The sequence below is a fragment of the Bufo bufo genome, chromosome 6 (assembly GCF_905171765.1).
Source record: "Bufo bufo chromosome 6, aBufBuf1.1, whole genome shotgun sequence".
Taxonomy (NCBI): domain Eukaryota; kingdom Metazoa; phylum Chordata; class Amphibia; order Anura; family Bufonidae; genus Bufo; species Bufo bufo.
The window spans coordinates 99,838,150-99,860,712 of record NC_053394.1 but is presented as its reverse complement, the minus strand read 5'-3'; the positions used below and the strand labels follow the sequence as shown (position 1 = coordinate 99,860,712).

At 42.3% G+C, this 22,563-nt stretch overlaps 1 long non-coding RNA gene across 1 annotated transcript; it reads left to right on the top strand.

The window, feature by feature from the left end:
• Positions 1 to 526: 526 nt before the first annotated feature.
• LOC121005918 lies at positions 527 to 10,699 on the top strand. The gene is made up of 3 exons (XR_005779980.1): positions 527 to 537; positions 9,808 to 9,816; positions 10,571 to 10,699. It is a non-coding gene; the product is annotated as an uncharacterized LOC121005918 (long non-coding RNA).
• Positions 10,700 to 22,563: the final 11,864 nt, after the last annotated feature.

Genomic DNA, 22,563 nt, shown 5'->3' with positions numbered 1-22,563 from the left:
GTGTACAGAAGCAGCTTGTGGGGGTTTCCAAAGCAGGGACATTCGTCTGAATATATTAAGCTATGACTCAGTGTTCCACTCTTTGTGAAAAATAAACTTTAGAACCAAATGGTCGCTGGAAAATAAAAACATACAAAACAAAGCCCACTCGCAGGATACATATTTTTAGTATGTTTTCTACACTAAAATAAAGATTCAGTTAAAAATGAGTGAGTCTTGTGGAAAGTCTAAAAGGAAACTATGACGGCATGAGCCCACTAACCAAGGGTCCGCAGTACCACCAAAAACAGACTACTGAGTTAAACATGAGAGTAAAATGTTCAATGCTCATTAAATAATTTAAGCTGTCATTGCTTTTTGTAGCTCATAGGGAAAAGTGACTAATTCTGTACCACGAGAAAGCACTAATACGAGAACTAAAATTCTAGGAGAACATAACACAAATGCAAGAAAATATTCTGCTAATTGCTGTTCCAAAAATTAAAAGTAAATTAAAGAAGTTGCCTCTTCACAACAATTAGGGATGAGCGACTTAAAGTCCACGATTCTCCTCGTGATTTAAGCTGAAATAGTGTAAAAAAAAACAATGCTTACCTGCTCCATTTGCACGCGACGGGCCACCCGCCACTATCTTGCTTGAAGATCTCGGCCGAATTCCTGTGCGCGGTGACATATGACGTCACCACGCCGGCCGGCATGATGACGTCATTTCAGGCCGCGCGAGATTTCGCGCCAGACCTTCAAGCAAGATGGCGGCGGATCAAATGGATCAGGTAAGTGTTATTTTTTTTGCTTTTACACTATTTTAATGCTTTAGCATGTAATGCTGCGATGTAAGAATGAGGCATCTGAGGGGTACAATGAAGGGGAGCTGTGCAATCGCCCCTCCATGTTATTGCACCCACTACTTACAAAGAAATGTGCTTTGTCACAAAGTAATTCAAATCGAATTTTACCAAACTTCGCTCATCTCTAACAAGAATCACTTTCCATATGCCTGGCAAATATATAGAGGGGGTCCTCACTCAGGACCTCCCACTATTAGCCTGAGCAGATCTTGATATGGTGGGCCTGGTCCATCCATGTCATTTAAATAGCCTACATATAATATTTAAAAAAAAACTTGATGGGATGTGCTCTACTACCATATAATTAAACAGCCAGTTCAACTAGAAGAAACCTATTTTCCCACAAAAGAAACTCTAATATGTTCCAATATCAGCAGGCGTTACATAACATAGGTAAGCCCACATAGATATCGATCAAATACCTGAGAGTGGTTGCCGAGTGCCGCTTGTGAGATTCTTAAAGGTGTATTTGACTGCCAGATTTTCTGGCGGATGATCGCTAACGAACGTTCCTATGAACACTCGTTAGTGATCATCTCCCAGTCTAATACTGCCTCCAAATGCCAGATGAACGAGCAAACATTTTATTACAAGAGCAAGTAATACCATAAATTACTCCTTGAGTTTAACATGTGAATTCCCCTCCTGTGCCAGTGATTTCCCTAACAATCTCATTTATTCTTAATTCTCTACAACAAAATATTTTTTTCATGGAAAAAAAAACATTTTTGTTTGTTGTCTTTCCACTACCTTTTTTTTTTTATTTTTTACTGTATTAGTTTTTATAGTGGGAGCTATAATGTTACCCAAATTACAGGCCTTTCCAGGGGTGGACTGGGAACTAAAAGTGGCGGGTAGGAGGGTCAAAACTGACAGAAGGTAGGAGCTGCCCCTTTGTGGTGGCCAGCGCCAGCTGCCACATTCTGTCTTCCTACTCCAGTTGCCTCAGGATGGCAATGCAGCTGAATTCAGGAATCAGGAGAGCACCTGAGGTTGCCACCCAGGTACATAACTACTTTACGCCCACAGCATTAATTAACTCTGGGAACAACAGATCAATACTTACCTGGCTGGCAGCTGTGAGGTGGGCTCAGGTGGCCCTTGGGCATCGGCCCACAGGAAAATTTCCCTGTAGAGTCTATGGCCAATCTGCTCCTGGCCCTTTCTGAACACAATTTGAAATTTCTCACTATATCTCTGCAATGCCTATCTGTGGGATGCAGTCCTAGATTGGAGTGCCAGAAGCAATAAAACCCAAACCATGGGTTTTCCTGGAGCAAGAATGTGTCTTGGCCTACTTGGCAGCAGTTCACACTAGACACGTCCTCTGTCTTGCTTGATTACCAACAGACTTCACTAACCAGGGGAAATAGGAAATAGGACTAGCCCATTATCTGGAAACTAACACTAAGAATGTCCAACTCCAGTTAACTATTTCCTACCCAAAAATAGTATTTTTGGGTTACATAGTGCATAGATCATAGTCAGCATCACAGTGAACACTTTAGCCACTTTAGTTTTTTTTAATCAAAATAGTTTTTATTGATTTTCAATAAAGGAATTAACAAAATAATTTTTTTGTATACATCAACAAATATCTTGTCAGTCCATACATTACAGTCTTTCCAGCATAATGAGGCTGTCGCCATAATAACATGAAAGCATCATAGTACAGAATAGAAAGACAGATCCATGTTATTATAAGGATACAGGATATTGCATAATTAATGTTAGATTATTGTAAAACTTTTAACATTTAACCAACCCCTCCCCCCTCCCCCCTTTACTTGATCCAACAGAGAGACAGTTGCAGTTATTTCTCTATTAATTACGTCTCAGGAAGACCATTTCAATGAGAGCTGAGATTAAAGTGATCTAGCGACGTCCCCCATTCAACAGCATGTGCTATGATAACTGACCCAATAGGGAAAACTGCCCTCGTATGCAATCTCTTGATAGAGCCGCAGAAACCAAACTCCCATTCTCCACCCAGCTCCTCCATATCGACAGGAATTTGTTGGGACATTTTCTCTTGATATAGACTTCCCTTTCAAGGCATAAAACTGTATTCAGCCTATTTATATACTCCTGTTTGGCGGATTACTTCTTATCCAGTATTTAGCAATTAAAACTCTCGCCTGGAACAGCATTCTATGAATGCACAATGACAGTTTATCGTCTATTTCTGAAGATTCTAGAATACCCAATACACAGACCCTTGGATCATTAGCAATCATATGTGGGTCGTAACGGTTATGATTTCACGTATATCTTCCCAGAATTTCTTCAATTTTTGGCAGTTCCAAACAATATGAAGCAATGTTGCTTCTGTTTCTCCACAACGAGGGCATGAGGAGTGCCAATTTTGAATAGAAATTTTGGGGTTCTATACACTCTGTGTATTAGATATAGCTGGGACAGCCTCTGGGATTCATTCAATGTAAGACTAGTTGTTAAAGCCAGAACGTCAGTCCATTGTTCTTGAGATATTGCTCCTACATCCTCTACCCATTTTCCTTTTACCTCCAAGGGAGTTGAGGAGGCATTGGTGTCAAGTATAAATTTATATATAGCCGTGATATCAGACCTTTTGTGGACCTGCCCTCCAGTAGCTGTTTCACCACAGGAGGGGGGGTGGCAACCACCATCCCCTTCGGAAATTGTGTATGACAAGCATGCCTCAATTGGAGAAATTGAAAAAATGCCGTCTTGGGTAGGCCAAATTCTTCCTGAAGCTGAGTAAAAGATTTGAACAGTCCTTGAGATTGAATTTGACCCAGAAATAATATGCCCCTCTCCTCCCATGCGGAAAGTCTTCTAGTCTGAATAACTCTGGTAATTGGGGATTCCGCCATAATGGCGTATTCTCGCTAAGACTTGTTAAGTTTGCCAGTTCCGTGAATTTTGACCAAACTTTGGTTATAAGGGAAATTGTGGGAAGTTTCCTGCCTAGAGGGTGCTGCCCGCTCACTTCAATCGAAGCAATAGGTGCTTTCTGCTTCATACTATGAGCAACTATCTCAGCCGAGGAGTCTAATTCACGTGTTCTAATCCAACCCCTAACATGTTGCAATTGTGCAGCCATAAAGTAGGACCACAGGTTTGGGAGGGCCAAACCGCCTTCCTCTTTACATTTTTTGAGTGTCTCTATACGAATTCTCAGTTGCTTTTTTTTCCAAATCAGTGATCTAAAAATCCCCGGAATTTTGTAGAATATTCTCTGTGGGACCCATACCGGGGAGTTATGTAATATATATAATAATTGCGGTATGAATATCATTTTAATTAGATTACAGCGACCAATTACCGAAAGGGGCAGTTTACACCAAACATTAGTTTTGACTACAAATTTAGCGATTAGTGGCTCTAAATTCAGTTTTATGTATTCGGCTGGTACTGGTGATATCATTACGCCTAAATATTTGAAGGCGGTGGTCAGTTGCAGGGGTATACGGGCGAGATCTAATTGTGTTGGGGTGGGATCTAAGGGGAGAATTGTGGACTTGTCCCAGTTTATTTTAAGCCCAGAAAATGCCCCAAAATCAACAATCTCCTTCATTATTGGATCAATGGACTTCTGCAGATCTCCCACATATAATAATAGATCATCTGCGTATAACGAGACTCTTTCTTCCCATGGGCCTATTGGAAATCCCTTCCAATGTGGAGAATTTCGTAGAAGGCAGGCCAAGGGCTCGATTGCTATCTCAAATAGGAGGGGGGACAAGGGACAACCCTGCCGTGTCTATGTAAAGGAAAGTGCTTGGAGAGTAGCCCGTTCGCTCAAATCCTTGCTAATGGGGAGTTATACAGTAATTTGACCCAGGAGATAAAACCCTGCCCAAATCCCATGGACTCCAAGACTTCCCACAGGTACTCCCATTCCACGCTGTCAAAAGCCTTGGCTGCGTCTAAGGATATTATTGCACGACATCCCCCCGCATTTAACGGTCTCTGTAGATTCAAAAACAGTCGACGGAGATTATTGGCCGTGCTTCTATCTGGCATAAATCCAGCCTGATCCTTGTGTATTAAAGGAGTAATCACCTTATTAAGCCGGTTGGCCAGTAATTTAGCTAGCAATTTTACATCAGTAGATAGGAGAGAAATAGGTCTGTATGAGTCAGGTTTAACTGGGTCCTTATTGGGCTTTGGGATAACCACCACTATCGCCTCTCTAATAGAAGCAGGAAGCTTTCCGATTCGTAGCGCATCATTAAAGGTCTCCAGGAGGTGTGGAAGGAGACAGCACCGCGGTAAGTATTCAATAACAGAGGTATATGGCAGTGCCTCCAGGGATCCAATGGGTAAATCTATTCTGGACAAAGAATTATGGGACGCAGAGAAGCAGGAGTATTGCCGTTCCTGAGGGAATTTAATTCTCCACAGGTCGTGTAGGTCCAGCTCCCTGAGTAACTTTGCCAATGTGGTTTCCCCAGCATGTGTTAGATCATTAGGTGGCGGGAACTTATCCAGAGAAGGATAAAGTCACCCAACATCAGAACCGGCGCCTGGGGGCGCTGCACTATCCATGTCATTACTTCTTTTATTACACCAGTGAAGTATGGCGGTGGTATATATATGGCAATTAAAATAAATTGCGCCCCAAAAATAGAACAGTGCAGACAGACATATCAGCCTTCAGTATCAATTTTGCTGGAATGGCACTCAAAGGGAATGGCTCTATGAACCAGGACCAGGGGCGTAACTACCATAGCGGCAGACCATGCGACTGCTATGGGGCCCAGGGCAAAAGGGGGCCCAGTCTTAGGCCTAGTTCACACGGACGTATGGCTTTTATAGTTTTTTGCGGTCCGTTTTTCACGGATCCCTTGTTCCATTTTTGAGTTCCGTTGTGTTTCCGTTTCTGTTCCATTTTTCTGTTCCGTTTTTCCGTATGGCATATACAGTATACAGTAATTACATAGAAAAAATTGGGCTGGGCATAACATTTTCAATAGATGGTTCAGCAAAAACGGAACAGATACGGAAGACATACGGATGCATTTCCGTATGTGTTCCATTTTTTTTGCGGACTCATTGACTTTAATGGAGCCACGGAATGTGATTTGCGGCCAAATATAGGACATGTTCTATCTTTCAACGGAACGGGAAAACGGAAATACGGAAACGGAATGCATACGGAACACATTCAGTTTTTTTTGCGGAACCATTGAAATGAATGGTACCGTATACGGAACACAAAAAAACGGCCCGTACCCCCGCAAAAAAAATGTTCGTGTGAACTAGGCCTTAGTTGGGATTATCTCCTCTTCTACTGGGGGTGAAAAATTGGTCAGGACTCTACCCTCTAAAGGAACATCTTTTATCAATTGAGGCAGTGGAAAAATGGCCCAAGGGTCATTGAAAAGGGTTTAGGCAGAAATTCTTTTGTCCGGTGTGGGGGGCCTGGTTTGATCCTTGCTATGGGGCCCTTACTTCTCTATGTACGCCACTGACCAGGACACTAACCCCCCTAGCGTGCGTAGAGAAAGTGGAATGAAAGGCCTGCGAGATCCATGTTTTGGCATGGAATTTAAGAGGCCTGACGTTTAGAGGGATCTCCCAGGCCTCTTACATTCCATGCCAAAACATGAGTTTTACCCGCCATCACTCGTAAAAAGCCTAAGAGAAAGGGCAGTCCAGGCACCCATATAAAGCAGTCATCGTATGGCATAAGAGTAATAACATATATTATCTCTCTGTGGATCAAAACCCCCAATAAACCATAAACATAATAATTCCTATAAAAGAACGAACTTTTGATGGTCCCCAAACGGGACCTGAGGCAGAAGAAAGGTTCCTGTAACCTGTAACATAGGAAGCAGTAACACATCTGTATTTGCGGACCAGATCTCAGTAGTAGAGACCCGGGCAGCAATAAAAGAGGGCCGCAGGTAACATAGTGACTTAGTTAACTCTTGGCCTGCCAACAAAACAATTAACAATAGGACAGGTATGAACATTAAAGTCAATGTTATTGGATAGCACCAAATTACTACTCCGGGGCACGGTAGCAATCGTGCAAAAACAGGCACATAACAAGCATTAAACGTTATACTTATCCGCCCGTCCCCAGAGTCTTCCATAAGGTCTCCGGAATAGTCCCAAGCATGGCATTTCCCACTCTATCAGTCGTTCTCATATCTTTCAGAAGACAAGGATTCCATTTGTTCAACCCAGTGGCTGGCTTCCTCCGGGGATTTGAAAAAATGTGTCTTTCCTTTAAACATAATCCGCAGCTTTGAGGGGTATAGCATGGAATATTGTATATTTTGTGAGCATAGTCTCTTTTTAACATCCAGGAACCATGCTCGCCGTTTCTGTACCTCCGCTTAGAAGTCAGGGAATATGGAGACTCTTTGTCCATCTATAAATAGATTCTGGTGTTCCCTTGCCTTGCAGAGAATGGCATCTCTATCTTTAAAGTGTAGAATCCTCTTTAGCAATGGCCTAGGAGGACCTCTCGGTGGTGGTTGGCGAGAAGGCACTCTGTGCGCCCTTTCTATAGCAAATAGGGGGGAAAGAGAGTCCTTTCCAAATATCTTTCTGAACCAGTCCTCAAAGAAATGAACAGCATTGGATCCTTCAGATATTCCCGGGATTCCCACTATGCGAAGGTTGTTTCGGCGTGATCTATTTTCCAAGTCCTCAGTTTTATTTATTAGAAGGGTGATATTATGGATTAGCCAGATCACGCTTCATAGGGGGGACCTATGCTCCTCCATGTGGGATCCGCCATCATAGGAGCCGGAGTCTCCCTCTGCATCATGAGCGGCCGAAGTCGCCGCTTGTGTCGCCAGGACTCCGGGCAAACTGTCCTCCGGTAAGGGGGTCTCTTAAAAAGGGGGGAACATGGGCATACTGTTCCAGGCGCGCCGCTACCTCTGCCGCCTTAAGCGAAGCGATCGCACCTTGCTGCTTCGCTGGGGTCGGTCCAGCAGCCTCTTTATCCTTCCTGCCCGAACGAGTTATGCTGGCCAAAAACAGCAGGGAGATCTCCCTCGGTATTGTGCTGTTGCTCGGCTGTTTAAGTCACCGCAGCCACAGGATGAAGTCGGATTTAAGGCAGCGCTGCCCGGGAGCTCAAGCGCGCACGTCTTCCTACATCACCGGCCAGGCCACGCCCCCCCTTTAGCCACTTTAGTAACAAACCATAACATTAACCCTTCCGCAGTAAACTACAGCATTAACCCTTTAGCAGTGAACCAGCGGGTCACTGCATTAGGAGCTTACTTGACATGTTTTATTATAGGGTTCAGTGATGGCTGCCGGCATACAGGAATTACAGGATTTTATCATGTAAAGGGGTTTTCCAGGAGTTTAAAAATTCTTAAAAAGTGTTGATTAACAAATAATCTTCAATAAAGGACATTCAGCAAGAATTTCTTCCCCCCCCCCCCCCCTCAATGTATGTTTTTTATGCTCGACTTGATTACTTGAATAAATTTCGGTATTGGGATATGCAACTGGCCAAAACTTCAGCCCAGAAGTACATATGCCACATTCCGTAGCATGCACACTTCTAGCTTGGTTTTAGTCCTGTCCTTTGCACCTTAATTCATATAGCTAGGCCTATTTTTTATGTGCATGCTCTGAAACAGCACTAGACCTGGCCCATGTAAGTGACATCAGCTACGATAACTTATACATTTGCAGAGGCTTCCAGCAAAGAAAAGTCAACTGATCAATATAGGGCATGCAATTTTACAGCAAGACCAGAGGAGGAGCTGAGGCTGCATGTGAACATATTGAGAACGCCGGATTCAACCGGAATTGGCTGAAGAAGTATATTACAAACTGATAGAAGATATGATTGTGCATCGGCATGCCCACTCAGCCAATCACTGGCTGGATTTTTTAACTGGAAAACCATTTTAAAACTTGGATCTGAATTTGGCTTCGGATCCAAGTTTTAAAATGGTTTTCCAGTTTAAAAATTAAATACTGAAGTTATTCACCAGAGTCTCGTGAGACTTCGGGAATAACTCACTTTGCCTCGTCAGAGGCAATGCATTTGAATGCTGTACAGAGAGGGATCTCCGTACGGCATTAAACCGAAGTTTTGAGCGAAGACTTCGGATCTAGGATCCGAAGCTCGCATTACTCATCCCTACTAATAATGTCAGAGACATAAATAGCTATGGTTACACATGTGGTTGACAGTGTTAACATATTAGAAGCCTTCCAAAAATTGTCCTTTATTGGGGGCAGATGGTTTAAACACACTATGAGTACTTACCCCCCTGATGAAGCATTGAACGAAACGCACGTTGGGACGCAGGAGAGACGGCTCTTTGGTATGGCTACATGTATAAGTTTATTGTGACTTAATCTGGGTTGCTATAGGTTCTACATGTGGATTATATTTATTAGCACTTTGCACTTTATGTGGATTTGTTTATACTTAGCGTGGTGTTATATACGCCTTTACCTTAGTTGTCAGCCCAGTGATACCATTTCACAAAACTAATAGCCTGCTTTTCCTGCCTGGGCACTGTACGTCCAGTATGTCTGTACCACCAACAGTTTTTATTCATGTGATTTTAACAAGTATGTAATAATAAAGATAAATTTAATTAGCCTAACCCGGTTATTGCTTTATTTGGATTATATAATAATAGGGCCCTTTACTGGGTAACGTATGGTTGTAGTTTGCCCCAACACAATTTTTTGTGACTATGGACACCTAGCCAAAATTCCAATGGATTGTATATGACAAAAATTCCAGATGATGGCATAGAGAAGAATTACATTTTAAAGAAGAATTTTGGGGAAGGTGCGGAACTGTGTCACATTTACCACAACTGGCTGGCACAGCAGCCACTACACCATCAGCAACTTGGCCAGATGAGAGTTCAGTTTGCTAACCAATGGACTGCTGAGTGCGTAGAGTTGTTTTCTGGCTATATACTGTATTCTATTAGTGTTAAGTCCTGTCTAAAGCCTACAGTCCGAGAAGATATAAGTGAGGGCCATGAACATGTGGAGTCACTGTGGGTAGAGATACATGGAGGCAAAAACAATAATAAATTACTAATAGGAGTTTACTATAAATCACCTAATATACCAGAGTCCACAGAAAATCTACTACTAAACGAGATAGACGAGGCGGCAGATCATAATGAGGCCGTTATTATGGGGGACTTCAACTACCCAGATATAGACTGGGAAACTGAAACTTGTATATCTCATAAAGGAAACAGGTTCTTGGCAATAACCAAAGACAATTATCTTTCCCAACTGGTTCAGGACCCGACTAGACGGATGGCCATACTGGACTTAGTATTAACCAATAGACCTGACAGAACAATAGATGTACAGGTTGGGGGACACCTGGGAAATAGTGACCATAAAGTAATAACCTTCCAATTATCATTCAAAAGAGTGTTTCTTGAGGAAGGAACAAAAATACCAAACTTCAAAAAAGCTAAATTTAGCCAACTAACTGGGACAAAGTCCTCAAAAATAAAAATACAGCCACAAAATGGAATATTTTTAAAAACATACTAAAATGTAATTGTGAGAGGTACCTACCTTATGGGAATAAAAGGTTAAGGAACAAGAAGAAACCAATGTGGATAAATAGAACTGTAAAGAAAACAATAAATTACAAAAAAAAAAAAAAGACAGGAGGGTAGCGAGGAAGCACTGAAAAACTATAAGGAAAAAAATTGAATATGTAAAAAACAAATAAAAGCAGCCAAACTAGAAACCGAGAGATTAAATAATCGCCAGGATCGGACGGCATACACCCCCCTATCCTAAGAGAATTAAGTAATGTCATAGCCAGACCCTTATTTCTGATATTTAAGGACTCTATACTGACAGGGAGTGTTCCACAGGATTGGTGCATAGCAAATGTGGTGCCAATATTCAAAAAGGGTCCAAAAAAAGAGCCTGGAAACTATAGGCCGGTAAGTTTAACATCTGTTGTGGGTAAACAGTTTGAAGGTTTTCTAAGAGATGCTATTTTGGAGTACGTCAATGAAAATAAGCAAATAACGCCATATCAGCATGGCTGGCTTCATGAGGTTCATGTCAAACTAATTTAATCAGTTTCTATGAGGAGGTAAGTTCTAGACTTGACAGCGGCGAAACAATGGATGTCGCATATCTGGACTTCTCCAAAGCATTTGACACTGTACCACATAAAAGGTTAGTATATAAAATGAGAATGCTCGGACTGGGAGAAAATGTCTGTATGTGGGTAAGTAACTGGCTCAGTAATAGAAAACAGAGGGTGGTTATTAACGGTACACACTCAGATTGGGTCACTGTCACTAGTGGAGTACCTCAGGGGTCAGTATTGGGCCCTATTCTCTTCAATATATTTTACTGATCTTGTAGAAGGCTTGCATAGTAAAATATCAATTTTAGATGCAGATGACACTAAACTGTGTAAAGTAATTAACACTGAAGAGGACAGTATACTACTACAGAGCGATCTGGATAGATTGGAGGCTTGGGCAGATAAGTGGCAGATGAGGTTTAACACTGACAAATGTAAAGTTATGTAATTTAAATAGCAAGCAGGAAGAGGGGTAAGTACTGTACAGCGCTCACAACGCTCCTCTCCCCCTCCTCCTGCAGACTAGTGAGCGCTGCTCGTAGAAACTATAGGTTTTCACCCCAAAAAAAGCTGGCAGGTTGTTCATATACAGAAAAAAAGGGGGTTTGTAATGCAGAACTTAGTTGCCATCCAGCTGTATGAAGTATGAAAGAACACAAATTCAGAGTGACCAATCTCTCCCTCACTTTATGCTAACTAAGCTTTCCCTGCATAAAATCTACTCCATTTTATATCCCTATTCTCTCTTTATACTCTCCCTATAGTCTCCCAAGTAGCTGGATTACTGGCTTGTGTCTCTGCACTTGTTCTTTGTCAGACACAGCCACAAGACATCATATTACATCCCTAAGTGCGCACAGAGTGGTGTTTCTTCCTTCTGAGCAGAAGAACCTGTCTGAATACTGCCCCTTGACTGGCTGATCAGGCTGTCTGTCAGCCTTTGAGACAATAAGTGCAAACCTCCCTCCCTCTCAAGGCCATGTGATCCTCTATCTTCATCCTTCCTGTCATTTCCCCGACTATTTTTCAAAGTAAAATGGTGGAGGGCCCCATTTTTGCACGATTCGGCCAAAGCGAATCGACAAAACTTCTGATTCATTTGGCAGATGCATTTTTGTGAAATTCATAATAAATTCAATTTCTTATAGAATTAATTCACTCAGATCTAATAAAGATTTTAAAAAATGGTGTTCCAAGGTTGACAAACATTTCTCATGTCAAGATCTCTTTCTAGAGTCGAATGACGCATTGACATCTGCTCGATCTATATTTTGAAAAACAAATTCAGTATGATCAGTTATATTGTGTGGAACGTCGCCAAAAGAACACCCCTATAAGAAGACCACCCCCTTATCAAGACAGGTTTCCTGCAACATATTTTTTGTCTAATGGCCATCTTCTTTGAGAAGGTCACCTCCCTAGAAGACCACTGCAATTCGGATAGTCATTTTCAAGAGACACTGTAATTTCAATAGGAACCTTGACCCCAAGTGAACATGAAAATGTTTAAAGTACATGGCAAAAAGGGACAGCTAAGTGTGTTACTGAATAACGGAATGGTTACCAATCAGATATTGCCAAACATGTATTGCTCATTTACTGCTGAAGTTATTATTGGGGTCTTGCAGAGATGAATTCACTGCAGCCTTCTGTACATAATAAAACAACGCTACAAAGTAAACCTGCCACATTCAACAGCTTTCATTAGAACATTTTTTTTTTGTTGCACAAAAATGCATAGCAGGGATGAAAGCAATTAACTTCCCTTTTGCATTAGGAAAAAGGAACTGTAATGATATACTTTCTTTATTTTCAGGAGGGAAAAAAAATCATACAGCTGGTTGGAGATTTTGTGACTTCATACCGGCTCCAAATTAACTGTAATTAGGCTGTTAAACACAATGCCATTATGGAAAGTGCGGTATAAATACATGTGCGTCCAAGGCAAATTAGGAATATTTTTTGCAGATGATATCATGGGGAGGAAATCTTTCAGTACCTATGATTGCACCTACTTGAACAATACACGTGCGGTTCTGCAACGAGTCTTATGTTTTTTTCGGGCGAAAAAAAAAAGCTGAGAATTTGCGAGTCACAACAAGATGTGGTTATTACTGCAAACATTTACCCTTGGACACATAGAAAGCTCCATTGTGTGGAAAAAGCCATCGAAATGTGATAGTACAAGGGGGGCCTGTGTAACACAACTTTCTAATTTGCACGCCTACACCGTTGCTTGTTAAGTAAAACTGATTCGCTTTAAAAAAATGAAATTAAAAAAAAACAAGCATTGCCATTTCTGCTTTTATCCAGGCAATTCGGGAAACTTTAGCTTGTGGTGTATTTTATTTATTAGGCGGATCACAAAATGAATTGGGAAGGTCTTATGGCTCGGAGTTCTAGAGACTTGTAAAGATGATTACTGCTAATCCCACTTTAATCTCTGATACTTAGCGTGCTTATATGCCATATCTGCTCCATAATCCAGGAAGCCCCAGTTATATACTTCTTGCCAGTTGTTTGAGGGTCATAGGCCTGTAAATATCAACCATATGAATTAATAATTTTGTAAAAATAAAACCCAATTACCACTTAGTAAGGGTCTATTCACAGCTCCTTTCTACAACTGGTATACCAGGTCATATCCAACTACATAGGCGGGGGGGGGGGGGGGGGGGGGGGTGAGCAGGGGACTCTCTCTATGATGTCTATATGTGCGGCCAACTAAATGTCAAATCTGCCAATCTGTGACTACAGGCCTCTGAGATGAAAATCTGGTACTCTCTGTATACCAAACAAAGGTATACTGATGTCTACTGTATAGTACAGTTGCAAGAAAAAGTATGTGAACCCTTTGGAATGATATTGATTTCTGCACAAATTGGTCATAAAATGTGATCTGATCTTCATCTAAGTCACAACAATAGACAATCACAGTCTGCTTAAACTAATAACACACAAAGAATTAAATGTTACCATGTTTTTATTGAACACACCATGTAAACATTCACAGTGCAGGTGGAGAAAGTATGTGAACCCTTGGGTTTAATAAATGGTTGAACCTCCTTTGGCAGCAATAACTTCAACCAAACGTTTCCTGTAGTTGCAGATCAGACGTGCACAACGGTCAGGAGTAATTCTTGACCATTCTTCTTTACAGAACGGTTTCAGTTCAGCAATATTCTTGGGATGTCTAGTGTGAATTGCTTTCTTGAGGTCATGCCACAGCATCTCAATCGGGTTGAGGTCAGGACTCAGACTGGGTCACTCCAGAAGGCATATTTTCTTCTGTTTAAGCCATTCTGTTGTTGATTTACTTCTATGCTTTGGGTCGTTGTCCTGTTGCAACACCCATCTTCTGTTGAGCTTCAGCTGGTGGACAGATGGCCTTAAGTTCTCCTGCAAAATGTCTTGATAAACTTGGGAATTCATTTTTCCTTCGATGATAGCAATCCGTCCAGGCCCTGACGCAGCAAAGCAGCACCAAACCGTGATGCCCCCACCACCATACTTCACAGTTGGGATGAGGTTTTGATGTTGGTGTGCTGTGCCTCTTTTTCTCCACACATAGTGTTGTGTGTTTCTTCCAAACAACTCAACTTTGGTTTCATCTGTCCACAGAATATTTTGCCAGTACTGCTGTGGAACATCCAGGTGCTCTTGTGCAAACTGTAAAATTTCAGCAATGTTTTTTTTGGACAGCAGTGGCTTCCTCGGTGGTATCCTCCCATGAAATCCATTCTTGTTTACTGTTTTACGTATCGTAGATTTGCTAACAGGGATGTTAGCATATGCCAGAGACTTTTGTAAGTCTTTAGCTGACACTCTAGGATTCTTCTTCACCTCATTGAGCAGTCTGCGCTGTGCTCTTGCAGTCATCTTTACAGGATGGCCACTCCTAGGGAGTGTAGCAGCAGGGCTGAACTTTCTCCATTTATAGACAATTTGTCTTACCGTGGACTGATGAACAGCAAGGCTTTTGGAGATACTTTTATAACCCTTACCAGCTTTATGCAAGTCAACAATTCTTAATCGTAGGTCTTCTGAGAGCTCTTTTGTGCGAGGCATCATTCACATCAGGCAATGCTTCTTGTGAAAAGCAAACCCAGAACTGGCGTGTGTTTTTTTATAGGGCAGGGCAGCTGTAACCAACTCCTCCAATCTCATTGATTGGACTCCAGTTGGCTGACACCTCACTCCAATTAGCTCTTGGAGATGTCATTAGTCTAGGGGTTCACATACTTTTTCCACCTGCACTGTGAATGTTTACATGGTGTGTTCAATACAAACATGGTAACATTTAATTATTTGTCTGTTATTAGTTTAAGCAGATTGTGATTGTCTATTGTTGTGACTTAGATGAAGATCAGATCACATTGTATGACCACTTTGTGCAGAAATCCATATCATTCCAAAGGGTTCACATACATTTTCTTGCAACTATATATGTAGACCAGCATTTCCCAATCAGTGTTTCAGGAGCCTCATGAGATTCCCTAGCTGCTGGCATCTACAGCTACTGTAATGCACTAGTAGCATAAGGGATGTCATGTTACTGAAAATTGGCACTAGGCTCTTGCACATGAGTGTGTGTGCCCCGTGCCCGTATTGCGGCCCGCTGTGCAGTTCGTATCATGGATGCGGACCCATTGATTTGAATGGGTCTGCAATCCGCAAAATACGGTGCGGAGGCATGGATCGGATGCCCACAGAAGCACTACGAACGTTGGCCATGCATTGCGGATAGGTCATCAGCATCTGATGGGTGGAGGTCCGACACCCAGGACCCAGGTTGATCAGCTGTTTTAGAAGGCAGTGGCGCTCCTGTGAGCGTTGCTGCTTTTTCACAGCTTACCAAGCACAGCGTCATACATTGTATAGTGACTGTGCCTGTATTTTTCATAAATTCGCAACTTAGAAGTGTATGTGTGTACATAGGTGGAGGAGAATTGAAAGTGTCTTTTAAGGGATTCTGTAGAGTCACAAGCCGCTTTAGACAATCACTTTTCGTAAAAAACACTAGTTAATAGAGTATGATATTAAAGGAAATGTGTCACCAAAATTTTTATCTGCCAGTTAAAACCAGCTAGTAGCCCATCTCCTTTTTAAATCTTTTTTTATTTTCTGATTGTAGATTTTTTTATTCTATTTTCTGAACATGATTATGGGGGCGGCCATCTTTCCTGAACTGTTCTTAATAGCATTTACAAAGCATTAAAAATTGCTTTATGGCAGCCCCATGGGCCATAGACACAATGGTCAGGACTTCTCATTGACTTCTATAGGAGAGTTTTCTAGGCATGCTCTGTGCCCTGTGCAGAGGAAAGAATAGATAAGCTCTGACAATCACCTATTGTGATTGGTGGATCCTGTCTTATTTATACACAGAGGTGATATCATTAAAGGGGGATTAGAATGAGTTAACAGCAGTAAAGTGATCTGTATAAACCAAGAAGTGGCGCCAATTATAAGACATAGTGCAAAAACTGCAGGACTTTGATTTTGGTTTAAATATAAAAAGTGTATTTATATATGGGAAAAACGAATTGGCTGGCTCACATTAATTTAAAAGGTGTCTTTACTTATTTGACGGTTAATAAAATACATACGTACATTTAATACAATGCATAAAATCACTTGATAAAAAACTAAATGAATACATGTAAGTTAGTGATCCTGGTCCCTTAGATACAGACGTTTACATAAAAGATAAAAATATACCAAAGTAGTACAGAATGCGGTTAGATCTTGGTGTCAGATTATTTTGATCGCATAGAGTTCTCAATGGAGGATAAATTGGAAGCGCGTTGTTATATTTAATACACTGTTATATTTACCAGCTTACTTTAATTATGTTGCTGGGTAGTTTTTAGCACATCAGTATAACAACTGATATGACCACTTAGTTGCACTGTTTTAGCTTCAGTTGTACTGCTGGTTAGCAGGGCCGGATTAACGTAGGGGCTGATGGAGCTGCAGCTTCAGGCCCCTACCATAAAATAGGCCCATCCGCCAGCCAAAAGGCCGTCGGGAGCGGCCCCCGCTAAAAGTCCTCTGTTGTACACAGAGCAGCGTGCAGGAGGGATAACCGCGGGCGCACTGAGGTCATATCCGGCGGGCCGCGGCATTACAGGAACAGCACCAGCTGCTCTGACGTCCTGTTGCCGGATATACGTCACAGGATATCCGGCGGCAGGACGTCAGAGCAGCTGGTGCGGTTCCTGTAATGCCGGCCCGCCGGATATGACCTCAGTGCGCCCGCGGTTATCCCTCCTGCACGCTGCGCTGTGTACAACCTGCTCAGCAGTTTCGACCAGCACACGGCCCACAGCGCTCAGCCACACCAGCCCGCGAGACAGCAGGAGCTTCTGGAGCAGGTATCAGATAAACTCATCCAGTTGGAAGGGAGGGCAATCATAGTGCTGTTATGATTTATGGACACAGCTCTCAGCATGCTTAGCCAGCCTTCTATCTGGCTTTGCATCTTGAGAGTCACAGTCCACAGGCTGTTTCTGAGCCTGTGGACTGTGACTCTCAAGAAGCACAGCCAGATAGAAGGCTGGCTAAGCATGCTGAGAGCTGTGTCCATAAATCATAACAGCACTATGAAAATTACTGACTGGCTAAGCATGCTGAGAGCTCAGTCTAAATAACATAACACATTAAAGAAATTACTGTTTCTAGCTGCTAGTCCACAGCAGCTAGAAACAGTAATTTCTCTAAAGGGATTCTGTCACCAGGTTTCACCCCTGTCAGCTAAAAATATGCTGATGTTCAGGGCATCTTCACGATTTCTAATGTGGGCTTATAAATGTCATCTGTTGGCTTATTTAGCTAAAAAACAGCTATTACTAACCTGTCAGTCAAACAAATAAGGTGCCCAAGGGGATGTTAATGGGTGCAAGGTGCCGGCCGCACCCGCCGCCGTTCGTGCCCAGCGCCGCCTTTCCGGACTTCTGCGCCGCCTCCTAATCCTCTGTGCCGCCTCTCGCTCTCCCTCCCTCCCCCCTCCTTCTGCTGTAAGATCTCGCGCTTGCGCACAGGGCTCTGCCTGATGCGCCCGTGCGGACTTCTCCATTTGGCTTCTTACAGCGAAGTGCGCATGCGCCGGCACTTCGCTCAACCCCTGTATGCGCGAGATCTTACAGCAGGAGGAGGGGGGAGGGAGGGAGAACGAGAGGCGGCACAGAGTATTAGGAGGCGGTGCAGAAGTCTGGAAAGGCGGCGCTGGGCACGAACGGCGGCGGGTGCGGCCGGCACCTTGCACCCATTAACATCCCCTTGGGCACCTTATTTCTTTGAGTGACAGGTTAGTAAAAGCAGTTTTTTAGCTAAATAAGCCCACAGATGACATTTATAAGCCCACATTAGGAATCGTGAAGACGCCCTGAACATCAGCATATTTTTACCTGACAGGGGTGAAACCTGGTGACAGAATCCCTTTAATGTGTTATGTTATTTAGACACAGCTCTCAGCATGCTTAGCCAGCCTTCTATCTGACTGGCTAAGCATGCTGAGTGCTGTGTCCATAAATCATAACACAGCTCTATGAAAATTACTGTTTCTAGCTGCTGTTGTCCACAGTCCACAGCAGCTAGAAAACAATAATCTTCATAGTCATGTTAAATGATCACTATAGTGTCAGGAAAACAAAGTGTGCTCCCCCTCCATGTTGCCAAGATAGACGCCAAATGAAGGGGTAGTTGCAGGAACAAAATACTTTAATGGTATCGATAAAATATATATGTAATTAAGACACTGAGTGCAGTTCCATAAAAAGGCCCAGCAAAATCCTCAGCACCAGGCCCATGATGCTCTTAATCCGGCCCTGCTGGTTAGTACTTTAGATGTTAGTGGAACACTTGTTTAGTCCACTTTCTGTTGCAACAATTTTAGTTATGCTGTTAATTAGTGGTTAGTGTGTGAGTAACACGTTGGATTCGGCCACCTACATCAACGGTAGTTGATTCAGCCACATGTATCAAAGTGTATCGAAGTGGTCAGTGTATTCATGCAGTACTTGATGTGTCCATGCGGCACACTAAAGCTACTTTCACACTCGCGTTTGGTGCGGATCCGTCATGGATCTGCACAGACGGATCCGTTCAGATATTACAACCGTCTGCATCAGTTCAGAACGGATCCGTTTGTATTATCTTTAATATAGCCAAGACGGATCCGTCTTGAACACCATTGAAAGTCAATGGAGGACGGATCCGTTTTCTATCGTGCTAGATTGTGTCATAGAAAACGGATCCGTCCCCATTGACTTACATTGTGTGCCAGGACGGATTTGTTTGGCTCAGTTTCGTCAGACGGACACCAAAATGCTGCAGTCAGCGTTTTGGTGTCCGTCTCCAAAGCGGAATGGAGACTGAACGGAGGCAAACTGATGCATTCTGAGCAGATCCTTTTCCATTCAGAATGCATGATCCGTTTTGGACCGCTTGTGAGAGCCCTGAACAGATCTCACAAACGGAAAGCCGAAACGCGAGTGTGAAAGTAGCCTTAGATGTCAAAATATGTCTGTGTTACTCAGTTATGTTGAGTCCGTTTAATTAACTCCCAGCTTGGCAGCTCCTCGTTATGCCGCTCCTCACTGGATCTGCACACTTGCCGGCTGTAATATTCCCCGTTGAGCTTTCTCTGGCGCATGCGCTCTAGAGACTCTGGAACGCCGGTATTTAGTTTAGAATTATATTCACACTAGTGCTTCTGAACCTCCGTCCACACTGTACAAATGATTGTACAGCACATCACAAAGTACAGTACAATACAAGTAAATGAGGGCCGCACTCTATTACTAATATATAGGTTTCACTGATCTCAGTAAAAATCTATAATAGAATATTATTACATCTGTATATATACTGTATCTGTGAGGCTGTGTATACCAAATTTTTGCTTGCATTGGAATAAGGATCCTGATAGTTTTCCTACAAAGAATATACAGTGTGACTGAGTTATACAGATTCCTGGGCAAAAATTTAAACAATTATGACATTTGTAAAATATTAAAATTACTACGAGTTACTATGTATTTTTCATGTTCAAAGTGGCACACAACGAAGTAGCCATATGATTGAATAAAGAGTCATTATAGAGGCAGAAAATGCAAAGTTACTAATATCTTGACTGAATGGACAAGGGATCCTAAAACACAATGAAATCTTTATAGAAGTATGCATGGCATTGACGTCAGAGCACATCGACCCATTAGCATAACGCCGCTATGCTGAATGGCAAAGGCATCGGCAGATGTCATTTTCCACGTAAATCACTTTGCAACAAAAAAATCTTCACAAGTGCAGCTACAGAGTGGGGCATGCTCAACTTAACCTAGAGCTTTAATGAGAGCCATTCAGTGCGGACTTCCCAGCGAGAAGACGATGGGTCAGTTAGTAGATTTAGGAATGGAAGCAACGTCATTGAAAAGACCCATTCTGCTGGAATATAGAATTGGCCAGTGACCATCGTTTCAGATATGAAAGCTTAAAAGTCATTTGATGTATTATGTCATTGCATGGCAACCTTTCTTCAAATGGTCCTTACATGCTCCTCTATGGTTCAAGACCTGACCTCTGGATCACTGGTATATGCAGGGTGCGTTTGTAAATTAAGGTATTGGACAAAGGCCTACTGTACAGTCAAACGTATTTTATGCGGCACTCATATATTATACATTAGTTACAATGTACTTAAACACTTTATCAATGCAGGCATGAAAGTAGGATTTCTTGAGCATTTGAGGCCACGGATAGGACTGTAAACCAGTGGCCATTGTAGAGAGGAAATAATATGAAGAACAGGGCATGGATCATGACACGAATATGTATAATTTTTGTTTTCGGGCACATTAGGATTATATGCGAAAACATGGGAAAAGTGGTAGCTCTGTGGTTCGGACTGTTGTCTTATAGCATTGGGATCCTGTGGCTAAATATGATGTAAGACAAGATGGAGTTTGTATGTTCTCCATGTGTTTGTGTGGGCCCTGATTAGGTATTGACATTCTAAGGGCGCACACAGACGTGACGATCAAGCAGGCAATTATTGGGAAGGGACCATTCCTTCCCAATAGTTGCCTACATCCTCATATGGATTAATTGTTTCTGGACAGCAGATGACTGTTCACACAATACAATCTTCTGCCTAGAAACATTGATTTAATGTGCTGCATGAAATCATGTCACCCGATGAATGAGCATTTTGCTCGTTCATCGGGTGATCGGCAGCACATTTAAACAGGAAGTTTATTGGGAATGAGTATTGGTAGTAATGTTTGTTCCCAATACTCTGCCTGGGAATTGTGCAGTGCAGGCTATGTACAACTTCGGGGGCGTTTTTTATGTTGGCATTTTACTCATTAAAAATAATATTTTCAATTGGTCTTTATCAAGAATGTTCAGCCGTTTCTTAGATACAAGAGATAAAAATCTGTAATTTTCTGTTTTCTTTGAATCCCGTCATCTGACTGCTTATGTGCAGCCTTATCTCTGATCTCCTGGACTCATAAACACTCATTATAGCCCATTTCTTATCAAACTGATAAGAATATGGCTTAAAGGGGTGGTCCGCTTTTTTATATTGATGACCTATCCTCAGGACAGGTCATCAATATCAGATTGGTGGGGGTAATTACAACTGTTCTGTCCCCATTCACTTCTATGGGACAGCTCCATCCTGTTCAAGTGAATAGGACAGAGCCGTCCCATAGAAGTGATTGGGGACAACTTAGTTGTATCAGTAAAGAATAAATCAAGGCAACTGGACGCACTTTAGATTTCTTGAAAATGTTTCACTCGTTCTTCCAACGAGCTTTCTTAATTCTGAGTGACTGTACAAGAATTCTCTGGGAATAAATATGTAACTGAATCAACATCTAGTAAGCCTAATAATAGGCGCCACTTCTTGGTCTGTGCAGATCACTTTACTGCAGTTATCTGCTTATCTGTCATTCTCATCCTGCCTGTAATGATATCACCTCTGTGTATAGATGTGGCTGCTGTAAAGCAATTTCTAAAGCTATCTAAGCGCTGTTAAGAACCCCCATAATCATGTTCATGAAATACAATAAAAAAATCTGTAATCAGAAAATGAAACAAATTAGATAAAAGGATATGTGTTGTTATCTGGTTTTTAACTAGAAGGTGAAATTTTTGGTGGCAAATTTCCTTTTAAGAAACCAACATCCTTTAAATAAACTGGGTATTGCTGAGACTAACAATGAGTTCCTAATCTGAAGCCTCCATGCCATGATCAGATTGCCATTACCTAAACTGAGCTACAAAGTCAAAGGGATTCCTGGTCTTTAAAGGGGTTGTCCAGGTTCAGAGCTGACCCCAGACATATCCTCTTCTTCCCCCACTCAGCCCCTCTGACATGAGCCTCAGAGCATATTATGCTCCAATGCTCTCCCTTGCAAGGGCTTTTTCATTTACATTTTTACACTGCTAGGCAGAGGCTTCCGCCTAGCAGTGTTGCCGGTGATGTCACTGGCACTAATGGGCGGGATTTAGCGCTGCCCTAGCTGTTATACATGGTAGGGCAGCACTAAAGCCCGCCCATTAGTTCCTGTGACATCACGGGGCTCACTGCTAGCTGGAAGCCTTTGCCTAACTTCAGAGCTCCAGAAAAAGCGA